Genomic DNA, 10,619 nt, shown 5'->3' with positions numbered 1-10,619 from the left:
TATTATTTCCACAAACATTCTAAGAAAGCGACATCCAGTCTTTTTCGGTGTTACAGCCAAGCCGCCAGTAAAAAAAGAAAAAAATATCTGTCGGTTAAACGAAGTAGTCGGCATTCTGTTTAGTTCATTGCTGCGATTTCAAGGGTCGACACTCCTGTGAGTAATCTTTCGTAATTTCTCTGAATGTTGACCGTAAAACTGTCAAGCACATAGGCAATAATGCAAACTGTGCCTTGCTTAGAATGTTGATAAGACGCATTGGAAGAAGAGGACTTCTACTCTAAAATAATACGGTCATTCTGAATCAGATCTAACAGACCAGCGAGGAAAAATGATGCACGGTGTGTCTTAGGACGCAACTGACCGTTTGGAAAACCTGGTCATGCACACGCAGTCAGGCGTTGCTCTAAACTCCCCCCCCCCCCCCCCATCACCCCTCCCCCTTAGCTTGTGTACACCACTAATGGCGTTCGTCTGAGCTCCAAGGACGTGACCAGCATTCCATGCACGAAAGATACGTATCTCTTACTGTGCATCAGGACGCGCTGAAGAAAGGGAATGTTCGACAATGCACAAGAATTTTGTGAAAGTGTTATTGTGATTTCACTTCCTTCGCCCCGGACGAGTAACGATGAAATCTGTCGAACGTCTCCTACAGACAAGAGTTCTTATATTAGGAAGTACATGTTGTGATGGCCTTATGTACAGTAGTGGAAATCACTGTTAAGGCAGGGTTCGACGAAATAGTATAATGTCTGAAGCAGACATGTATCGAATTTACTATGAAAGTAGTACACACAAGCAAGACACAAACAGTCATGACAGAATTGCGAAATTTCTTTCATAACACGAGTAACAAAACATGCCGTTTGCATTTCCTGGATGGAAATATGTCTCGCAATCCTGTTGCTTTATTGCATTGTTAGTGTTTTGTCCAGCCTCCGTTATTTCTAATTACCTCAACAATTCCCTTCGGCATTGATTTGATTAAGGTTTGTAGTTCTTGCAGTGCAACTGTCGCCCACTGTTCTCGTACCGTTGTTTTCAGCTCACACATGGCCTAAAATTGCCCTACATTGCGATAAAAACCACTTTCAAATATTCCCCAAAGGCTTTCCACGGGATTCAGATCCGGGCTACGCACAGGGCTGGGAAGGCATCAATATCGTTATCTTCAGACCACTTTTTGGTTGGAGCCGAAACACACACACTTGTTGAAACATTACAGTTTCGTCTGCTAAGTTCTCATGCATTGTCATTAATTCTGTCTCTAGCAACTCAGTGTATTCAGCCAATATGGGTGTGACTCACCTTTAGCACAGAAGGCTGCCCGAATTATAACACTTCTACCATCAAAATTTATACTCATTCTTCTTACCTGCTGCTCTGCTTCTTTTTTTTGCCACTAATTCTGAAATTCATCTTGCTCACCTAAATTAAACATCTTGTCATCACTTAAGATCACTTTATCCCATTCTGAAGTCCATGTCATATGTTTTTTCAGCATACTCGAATCTAGCCTATTTATGTTTGGGTGTTTCTGCAGTCGTTTCTTGAATGCAAGATGTTCGTCATATGACAAAATCTGGCGTACACGTCTGGTAGTTACTGGCAACTGTAAATCAGTAGCAAGTTAAGAAGAATAATGGTAGTTCGCCCTTGCTTTGTGCAAAAGACACCCTTTCTATTGCCACAGATAATTTTCCACTTAGCTGATAATTTTCCGTCCTATCCATATCGTGCCCCTAGTATAACGAAATTGTTAATCACTGTACTTGAACTGCTCTTATTGGCAATTTGACGATTAGAGAGTCCCAGTTCCTTGTATTTTTCGATGTTTGCTTTTTCATCACAGGATAAATGTTTTCCGCGTGGCATTGTTACAATCATGGTTTATGTACACAACACGCATAATGGTGTCCAATCTGCAGTAGAGGCTCGTATGCACACACCAACACAGCACAGAGCCGATTGCCTTTACATCGAGTTCCACCCTCTGTCACCTGAATCGCCGACGTCTCGTTCTGTACTGTATTAGTGACATCAAATACGATACCATTTGACTGCATCTGTCAGTGTATTAGGTTTCCTACTATTGCGTGTACATTGAGCACAACTATTCCAACTGACAATGTTAATTTTGCTGCTAATACTCATGCCCTTATACTGATTTTATTACTGTAGTCCACATCTTCGTTTCAACGGGCGGTACAACTCTCCAAACGTTACACGCTTTCATTTTCATGTCCTCTTCAGCTGTTTAGCGTATCACTGAAGGTTAATACTAGGTAGATTGCATTTTGTTTGAGAAAATATACCTATCTGGCCACCACAATCTGCTCTTTCCACACATACACACACACACAAACACACACACACACACACACACACACACACACACACACACACACATACTTAATGAGTCTCACGTAGTGCCTACGAGAATGTCTGTAATATTTCAGAAGCGATTCGAGAAGTGGACAGTGTTTTGATACACAACTATACATGAAACTTTAGTTTCTCAATTTTTGTCGGAGCGGGGTTAAAAGGATGTTTTTGAGTGTCCTTTCGTATTGCCAAAATCATTTTCGTGCACGATACGGTTTGAGCCTAGGATACTACCGCACGAAGACCATAGCTAACAGAACCTGATGAAGGGGTTACGTCAATTGGAGAAATATTGGACACCAAGATGGACATCCAGAAACAACTGCGATATTATAGGCACAGTAATATCGTATTTATCTGCCGACACCAGGCAGAATATACATGATGGATGTACGAGTACAGGTCGTAGATGCATGTCTGACAACATATCGCAGTTTGGGTATGGCAGTGAGTCATGCACGGATAGCCAAATGCTAAGGCGACCGCTCGTTATAAGCGGAAAATACGGGTTCGCCAAAAATTTTCATTGTCGTCATTCCATTCTACAGCTGACTGTAGTCCTTATTCGCAAACGCGAATTCATTTGACGTGACCCAGAAATGAAGCACCTTATAATTTTTTCAAGTAAGTAAGTTCTGACGTAGATATTCTAACAGAAGTCAGTCCCATTCTCCACCTCGGCTGTGTTTTGATCACAGTCGTTTATTTTCATTCTATCAGATGATTTCACCGACACCATTTTCAAGTGCTCACTCTGAAACCAACGTCTAACACACATTACATATACCATACAGTGTGTATGGCTATAAATTTGTAAACTATGAAGATATGTAAGTCACATAGTACGTACATACACTATGTGATCAGAAGTATGTGGCTACCCCTATGGAATGAATGACCACCTGATATCGCGAGAGACAGGCAGACTACTATAACCCCCCAGGGGGTCCACAACTCTTTTGTGGATGCGTGCGTAGCGAGCATGGGACCCCGAGCTAATGTGGCCCTCCTTCCTCTCCGGGCTGCATACCTTCCTTTTCCACATCCTTCCCTCTCCCTCATCTTCGCCCCTCCTCCCCTCACCTCTGGCTCTTTTCTTCCCTTTCTCCCCCTCTGGGAGTATGGTTTGTGCCTATGTCTAGAGACGGACGCTCGTAAATGTACCGCATTCATCGCCTTCTCTGCTTGTATGTCTTCATTCTTCGTTTGTCCTTCTCTTTTCCTTACCTCTTCTCTTTACCCTTTTCTCCACTGCGGCGTTTGAGACCTCTCCTCTTTCCTTTCCCTTTCTTTGTTTTTCCCTTTCTCTTTCTTCCTCCCTGTGCATGTCTGAAGGCCGACCCACGCATTTTTGTGTGTCGCCGGTGAGGGGGTACCGCGTAATTCCCCGCCCCGGGTAGACAGGTAGGACATGTACGTACCCCCCGGTAACGGCCAGGCCCAGGGAGAGGTGATTACCCGAGCTGATACCTTCCGAAAGTGCCGATTGGTCCCTCCGTCCGTTTGTCGGGAGGTGTGACCTGAGGTGTGAACAATCACCTAAGGCGGGAGTGCCGTCAGAGAGGGCCCCACAAGGGAGGAGCACGCCATCGGAGACGCCGGTAATCATGGGGGATTCTTCCGCAATGGTTTCCTCACCTTCCACTATGTCTGCTCACAAGCGTAAGTTCACTGAGTCTCAGCCACAGACAGTTCTTCCATCGTTGCCACAGTTCCTTGTTCTTTCTCGGTCTGACGAAGGCCACGGCTTCTCCACGGTCAACCCTTTCATTATTCAGAAAGGTCGACGCAATTGCAGGTCCTGTAAAGTCTTGTTCCAGATTACGGAATGGCACCCTGTTGTTAGAAACAGTCAGTGCCCTCCAGACACAAAAATTGCTGCATACTTCACTGCTCCACACCTTCCCTGTCCGGGTTGAAGCGCACCACAGTTTAAATTCCTCGCGTGGAGTCTGTTTACACGCTCCCTCGATGGATTGTCTGATGAAGAAATTCAGCACTACCTGTCTGACCAGGGCGACATCATTCCAACCCGCACTGTCTTCTTGACATTTGACAAAGTTCAACTCCCATCGAAAATCAAAGCAGGCTATGAGATAATTTCCGTTCGCCCTTACGTCCCAAACCCTACGCGTTGCTATCAGTGTCAGCGGTTCAATCACACCAGCCAGTCCTGTTCCAATCCGGCCAAATGTGTCACGTGTGGCAAGGATGCCCATGAGGGTGCTTGTCCACCTCCATCGCTTCGTAGCATCAACTTTATGGGTGACCACACTGCTTCCTCTCGAGATTGCCCCATTTTTAAGGACGAAAAGCTCATCCAGGAAATCAGAGTAAAGGAAAAGGTGTCGGCTTTTGCTGCTCGAAAATCATTCACCAGTCGACAGCCCACCGTGCCTCAGACTGGAAAATACAGCACTGACCTTGCTTCTCCTCGGCCAACAAAGGAGGCGGCCATGCAGACTTGTTACCTCACCTTTAGTGCCACGGTCGTCAGATCGGCCAGCACAAAGATCGCCCGTTCAACCTCACCACTTTCGCCTGCCCACTCTCTGGCTCACCCTTCATCAGGTTCTGCTAAATCTCGAGCCCAAAAGTCAGACACCAAGACTTCGAAAAAAGAGCATACTCGTGATGATTTTTTACGTACCCCAACTTCACAACCATCGGTTCCTCCTTCATCTAAACATCATATTTCCAAGAAGGCTAATAAGAAACCCAGTTCATTTCCTCCTCCGCCAAAGCGTGTCCCATCTACAGCACCACCTGGTGGAAATCGCCCTCGGCCGTCTTCTGTGTCGCCGAGGCGCACTGCTGGTGGCCGATCAACCGGCCGATCGCTGGTGGCAGGAGCTGCTCCTGAACAACCTATGGATCAGAATCTTCTGCCTTCGGCTGAATGCCATTCCATGCTGTCGGTCGCAAGCTCTGAGCAGTCGTTGAGTTGACAGCAACCTTGGTCACATTCCTCCATTTTCTGTTCACCCTATGTCCATTATCCACTGGAATATCCGCGGCATTCGAGCCAATCGGGATGAATTGTCGATCCTCTTACGATCCTACTCGCCGGTCATCTTCTGTCTTCCGGAAACAAAGCTGCGTTCCCATGACCGCTTTGTTCTCCCTCATTTTCAGTCTGTCCGATATGATCTCCCCTCTGTTGAAGGCACTCCAGCACATGGAGGACTCATGATTCTTCTCCATGATACTCTCCATTATCACCCAATCCACTTAAACACTTCCTTCCAAGCTGTCGCCGTCCGTCTTTCCCTTTCTGGATACACGTTCTCTCTTTGTACTGTATACATTCCATCGTCCACACCAATGGCACGAGCTGATTTCCTTCATCTTCTTGGTCAGCTTCCACCCCCCTATTTGCTGGTTGGGGACTTCAATGCCCACCCTTTGGGGATCTCCACATCCTTGTCCACGTGGCTCACTATAGCGGATCTAGTTTGCCTCAACACTGGGGTCCCTACATTTTTGTCTGCCTCCATGACAAATTTATCTCATTTGGATCTTGCGGTCGGTACTGTTCCGCTAGCTCGACGCTTCGAATGGTTCGTCCTTGATGATACACAATCGAGTGACCACTTTCCATGTGTCCATAGACTGCAGCCTCAACTGCCATATATGCGCCCGCGACGCTGGAAGTTTGCCCAAGCCGATTGGACACTTTTCTCGTCTCTAGCGACATTCGATGACCGTCACTTTCCCAGCGTCGACGATGAGGTCACACATATTACCGACGTTATTCTTACAGCTGCGGAACGTTCAATACCACGCACCTCCGAATTGCCCCGGCGCCCCCCAGTTCTTTGGTGGAACGAGGCATGCCGTGATGCAATACGTGAGCGGCAACGTGCTCTCCGCGTTTTCCGCCACCATCCTACTTTGGCCAACTGTATCCGCTATAAGCAGTTCCGTGCGCGATGCCGTCGTGTCATCCGCGATAGCATGAAGGCAAGCTGGAAATTCTTTATTAGCTCATTTAACACCTTCACTCCCTCCTCGGAAGTTTGGAGTCGGCTTCGACGGTTCTCAGGCGCGCCTAGTTTCTCCCCGGTCTCTGGGCTCACTGTCGCGCATTATACATTAGTGGACCCCGTCGCAATTTCTAACTCATTGGGTCAGCACTTTGCTGAGATTTCGAGCTCTTCAAATTACCCGCCAGCGTTTCTCCCGAAGAAACGTGCAGCGGAAGTGCGACATCTTGCTTTCTCCTCTCAAAATCGCGAAAGCTACAATACTGTTTTCTCCATGCGGGAACTCAAACATGCACTCTCTTCTTCTCGCTCCTCCGCCCCAGGACCGGATGGTATCCACTCCAAATGTTGCTGCATTTATCAACCCATAGTCTGCGTTACCTCCTTCGCCTTTATAATCGAATTTGGACCGACAGTACTTTTCCCAGACGATGGCGGGAAGCTATCGTCGTTCCTGTTCCGAAACCTGGAAAGGACAAACATCTCCCCTCTAGCTATCGCCCCATTTCTCTCACGAGTAGTGTCTGTAAGGTTTTGGAGCATATGGTGAATTACCGTTTAGCTTGGTGGCTGGAATCCCGCAGTCTTTTAACACCTGCCCAATGCGGATTCCGAAAGCATTGTTCTGCATTTGACCATCTTGCTGCTCTCTCCACTTATATCATGAACAATTTTCTCCGGAAACGCCAAACAGTAGCAATATTTTTTGATCTGGAGAGGGCATACGATACCTGTTGGAGGACAGGCATCCTCCGCACACTGTTCTCTTGGGGCTTTCGAGGTCGGCTGCCCCTTTTTCTTCGCAAATTTATGGCAGAGCGCACATTTAGGGTGCGGGTGAACACTACTCTCTCCCGCACTTTCTCCCAAGAAAACGGGGTACCCCAGGGCTCCGTGCTGAGTGTTGTACTGTTTGCCATTGCCATAAATCCAATTATGGATTGTCTCCTTCCTGATGTCTCGGGCTCCCTCTTTGTGAACGATTTTGCGATCTACTACAGCTCTCAACGGACCAGCCTTCTTGAACGACGTCTTCAAGGATGTCTCGATCGCCTCCACTCTTGGAACATCGAAACCGGCTTCCATTTTTCTCCCAGTCAGACCATTTGTGTTAATTTTTGGCGACGTAAGGAGTTTCTTCCACCCTCCTTACATCTAGGACCTGTCAACCTTCCGTTTTCAGACGTCGCTAAATTCTTGGGTCTTATGTTTGACAGAAAACTGTGCTGGTCCTCCCACGTTTCTTATCTTTCGGCTCGCTGTCTGCGATCCCTCAACACCCTCCGTGTCCTGAATGGTATCTCCTGGGGAGCGGACCGAGTGGTCCTTCTCCGCCTCTATCGCGCCTTAGTGCGCTCGAAATTGGACTATGGAAGCATAGTCTACTCCTCTGCTCAGCCGTCTATTCTTCGGCGTCTCGACTCTATCCACCACCGTGGATTACGTTTAGGGTCTGGAGCTTTTTACACCAGCCCTGTGGAAAGCCTTTATGCTGAGACTGCTGAACCTCCGCTGTCCAATCGCCGAGCAGTCCTTCTGAGTCGTTATGTTAGCCATCTGTCTTCCATGCCTGCTAATCCAACCCATGACATTTTTTTCGACGCCTCCTTTGATGTAGGGTATGCAGACCGCCCCTCCTCCCTACTACCACCGGGAGTTCGCTTCCGTCAACTGCTCCATTCTCTTTCCTTCCGCTTTCCTAAAACCTTCTTGACAACTTGGGGTACAGCACCGCCTTGGCTCCGTCCCCAGATCTGCCTGCTCCGTGACCTTTGTCGATTTCCCAAGGATGGTACTCCTTCACTTGTTTATCGTCGGGCATTTGCTGCTCTATGTGCACAAATGACGGAAGCCACATTTATTTACACCGACGGCTCGAAAACATCGTTAGGTGTAGGGAGTGCCTATATTGTTGGCGACACCCCAAATCACTTTCGGCTTCCCGACCAGTGTTCGGTTTATACTGCGGAGCTTTACGCTGTTCTCCAGGCTGTCCACTACATCCGCCGCCATCAGCGGATACAGTACGTTATCTGCTCAGATTCTCTCAGCTCTCTCCTCAGTCTCCAAGTTCTTTATCCTGTGCACCCTCTGGTCCACCGGATTCAGGACTGTCTGCGCTTGCTCCACCTGGGGGGCGTCTCGGTGGCGTTCCTCTGGCTCCCGGGACACGTTGGTATCTGTGGAAATGAGGCGGCCGATATTGCAGCCAAGGCTGCAGTCTCTCTTCCTCGGCCAGCTATTCAATCGATTCCCTTCGCCGATCTACGGAGCGTTTTATGTCGTCGAGTTGTTCTTTTATGGCACGCCCATTGGTCGACACTTCCCCATAATAAATTGCGGGACGTGAAAGCTCTTCCTTGTGCTTGGACCTCTTCCTCCCGAACGCGTCGTCGGGAGGAGGTAATTTTAGCTAGACTCCGGATAGGGCACTGTCTTTTTAGCCATCGACATCTTTTAAGCGGCGATCCTCCCCCACTCTGTCCCCACTGCTCTCAGCTGTGGACGGTAAGACACCTTTTTAATTGAGTGCCCCTATTTTAATCCGTTACGCTCCCGTCTACAGCTGTCACCTGATATATCGTCGATTTTAGCAGATGACACGCGCTCAGCCGATCGCGTTCTCGAGTTTATTAGTGCCAGTGAAATGACGTCAGTCATTTGAAGCTTTTTTGGGGACAACTAACCCCTTTCTGTAGTGGATTTTTAAGCATTCCTTCAGCTTTTAGTTTCTCCAATTTTATGACTTTCGTTCCCATTGCTGCTGGTTTCCATTTTCGGTTTTTTACTGTCTCCTAAGTCACGGACCGGGCGCTAATGACCATAGCAGTTTTGCGCCCTAAAACCAAAACAAAAAAAAAAAAAACAAAAAAAAGACTACTATAAAAGGAGACTGGCTGTAATATGTTGTCAGTAGACCAGCAGTAACAGTAGAATGAAACGCTCAAGAGAGCTTAGTGACTTCGAACGTGGAGTAATCATTGGATGTCACGTGATTAACAGATCCGTGAGGAACATTTCAATCCTTCTAAAGCTGCCCAAGTCAACCGTGGAGTAATCATTGGATATCACGTGATTAACTAATCCTTGAGGAACATTTCAATCCTTCTAAAGATGCCCAAGTCTACCGTTGTGATGTGCCTGTGAAGTGGAAACGCGAAGGGACAGTCAAAGCTATATCAAAACTAGGCAGGTCTCATGAATTGAAGGATAGGGGAAATTAAACATTACGGAAGGTGGCTGTAAGAACTCACGTGAAAACAGCCAAAGGAATTACTCTTGAGTTAAAACCCTTTACCATTTGTCCAGACGGCACAATAACTGTATGTGGAGTGTTAGAAAGAAGGGTTAAGATGGTAGACCAGCTCCTCGTAAGTCTCACCTTTCCATAGCCATTGCTAAGCGCGAGGTGGTGTAAACAGCGAAGTCACTGGGCAATGGGTGGCTAGAAACGAGTGATTTCGAATGATGAATTACGCTATACCTTGTGGCAATCCGATGGGAGGGTTTGATTTGGAGAATGCCTGGAGATGTTTTTCCCAGCTGGGCACACGTGTCAAAGGCTAGAATGTGTTATTTCACTTTTCACTTGAGTATAGCTGTTCTAAATTCTGACCATTCCTTTTTAGCAATGTAATTTTAGTATTTAGGAAATTTCACTATGATGAAGACGTGGAAACCTAAGTCAGTGTAAATGATAATTAATTGGAACCCTCAGCTGCCGACAGGTGTTGTTGATATACCTCGATGGGGACATCTGAAAATGTGTGCCCAGACCGGGACTCGAACCCGTGATTTCCTGTTTACATGGCAGACGCTCTATCCATCTCAGCCACCGAGGATACAGATAAATAGGTTTCACGGGTGTCACGGGAAGAGGGCAAGGGATAAGTCCCTGCAGACGCTCTATTCATCTGGGCCCTCGGTGGCTCAGATGGATAGAGCGCCTGCCATGTAAGCAGGAGATCCCGGGTTCGAGTCCCGGTCAGGGCACTCATTTTCAGCTGTTCCCATCGAGGTATATCAACAACACCTATCGGCAGCTGAGGGTTTCAATTAATTATCATGTATTCTAGAGAAGCTGCACGGTCGTCAGTGGTATCTGTTCCTTCGGGAACAGTTACTATCTTCATATATCCAGGTCAGTGTGCCTACTAGTTACGTGCAACGGTTTGGCTGTACAATCCTATGTTGATACTTGGAGAAAGTTACATGCCGTCATGTGTAGCGCCAGCAGTGAAGTAT

The 10,619-nt window shown here is 47.3% G+C and overlaps 1 non-coding gene across 1 annotated transcript; it reads left to right on the top strand.

The window, feature by feature from the left end:
- Nucleotides 1-10,292: 10,292 nt before the first annotated feature.
- Nucleotides 10,293-10,367, top strand: Trnat-ugu (transfer RNA threonine (anticodon UGU)). Its single transcript has one exon. It is a non-coding gene; the product is annotated as a tRNA-Thr (tRNA).
- Nucleotides 10,368-10,619: the final 252 nt, after the last annotated feature.

Source organism: Schistocerca serialis, chromosome 2 (assembly GCF_023864345.2).
Source record: "Schistocerca serialis cubense isolate TAMUIC-IGC-003099 chromosome 2, iqSchSeri2.2, whole genome shotgun sequence".
In the NCBI taxonomy this organism is placed as follows: Eukaryota; Metazoa; Arthropoda; class Insecta; order Orthoptera; family Acrididae; genus Schistocerca; species Schistocerca serialis.
This window is presented reverse-complemented; position numbering and strand designations above follow the sequence as displayed.